Source organism: Thermobia domestica, chromosome 9 (assembly GCF_964235325.1).
Source record: "Thermobia domestica chromosome 9, izTheDome1.hap1.1, whole genome shotgun sequence".
Taxonomy (NCBI): Eukaryota; Metazoa; Arthropoda; class Insecta; order Zygentoma; family Lepismatidae; genus Thermobia; species Thermobia domestica.
The window spans coordinates 240,338,145-240,340,276 of record NC_137462.1 but is presented as its reverse complement, the minus strand read 5'-3'; positions in this window follow the sequence as shown (position 1 = coordinate 240,340,276).

The window sequence follows — 2,132 nt, the reverse complement described above, 5'->3', positions numbered from 1 at the left end:
ATTGCTCTTTCTGGAAAGTGTGACAGCATAGATCTTAATATAACAAACTTTTCAATTATGAAATAAAAATAAAGAAGATCATAGATACTGATCGATTTATATCGGCGTTTCCTATGTATATTATTAGACAGCATACACAAAACCGTTAATACTGTATTATTATTCAGCTTTGTAAAGATTTATCACACTGTTATTAACTTGTCTGTCTCAGTAAGAAAGCGGTTCAGCTGAACACTTGTGGGTGAAATCGACGCAGGGAACAGTCGAACTGAAACACCCCAGGAGAGAACAGAACAGTTCCTTATCTACCCTTACCTCTACTAAAACTGGAAGTTGTTGGATTTTGGTTACTTCACAGCAAAAACTCTAAAAGAAAAAAATATGAGGAAAGATTTTTGATATAGATTTCGTGTCCCATCTTTGGAAACCCTTCTATCCCTTTATTGGATCCAAAAATGATTGTCCTACCATTCTAGGTTTCATTATTGAATTGCTTCAGTTTGGAATTCAACCGTACTCTCACAACGTGAAACGAAACCCCACAGGGCTTACTTGGCAACTTGAAAGTTTAGTTTGAAACAGACTTTATTTCCGCTTTCATATTTACTTGTTTAATATCTACAATAAGGAGTTTGCAATGACAATTACAGCCACTAGAAGTTTGTCATTTCAACTATTCATTACATGCGGTACAAACTTGTTTTCCAGAAACAGAGGTCTGCATTGCCAGAAAGTTTGAGAATCACTGGTGTGGGTTATTTTTCTTTCATTTTTTTCCCTTAAATATGACTCACAGCAACAGGCGATTAAAATGAATAGCAGTCCTGAACAACAAAGGTTTGTACTCGGTGTGCGCATCGTCGACCAAGCGAAGTGAGACACGATGTATGAAGCTTCGTTCTTTATTTACTTCCAGTTAGACGTCACGCGTTCGACACAAGCCTTTCTTAAAGTTAAACATATTTCCTGTTATAACAGTATGCATTCTTCCTTTGGGTTGAAGATAAACATTTTTACTTTGTTCATAACATTTATTAACTTACATTTCAAATGAAAATCAAATACTCTTTCTTACCTCAATACCATATGCTTACATCGATTTATTGATTGCGATATAATGGGGACATCAATACTTACTTCGAGTCTTCATACGTATTTTAACTGTTAATTATTGCTGCGAAATCTCAGAATTACATAGCACCCAGAGAGACGACTCACGCACAGTATAAATACACCCTATCTAACAGATTCCTTATTATAGGTATTCTGCAGTTATTGGCAAGACAATTGCTGAAAACTAGGAAATTTCCCTTTACTACGGTCCTCAGCAAATTTCTTAATCTTGATGACCCAATATTAATTTAGGGGGCTGCGGTGGCTCAGTGGTAGAGCGTTCACCTCCGGTGCTTGGGGTCCCTGATTCGATCCCAGCTCGCGCCGTGTGGACTTTGTGGTGGACAAACACCGTGCTCGTGGGTTTTCTCGGGGTTTTCCCGTTTCCGCCCACTTTCTTAATTCCACCATTTCACTCATCTCTCATCGTCACCGTCTCCTTTAACTTAACCGACATAACCGTGGGACGTAAAACTTAAAGATTTCATTTCATTTTTTTTTTTCAATATTAAGTTTTGACACCGTAAATCCAGTCCTCTTCCAACCAATCTTTCTTCTCTATTCTATTATAACTTTAATGACCTTTCAAATGACACAACCTCTTGTTAACCAATGTCCGAAACAATTTCTTATATACTTTATAATTACATTTATCTTTTCACCTCTACTACTCTTTAAACTTTCTCGTTCGTTTTCCAGCTAATTTAGTGCATTCTTATCCAAATTTACATTTCGAAAACCAACAGTTTTTTTTTTTTTGTAGTATTCATATTTCCTCCATATAGAGTACAATACTCCATCAAATATTTTATGAATCATTTTCTTAGCTATTTATTCAAAGACTTACAAAACAGTCTTTTCTTCTTCCTAAATGCTATTTTTGTCATTCCTATCGAACTTTGACCATTAATGTCATCCACATATTTTCAATGAGGAAATTTTCAAAACTTAATATATCTCAGAGTTATATTTAAAACTTCAGATGATTTCAACTTTTACTCTTAGAAATCTGTATGTAT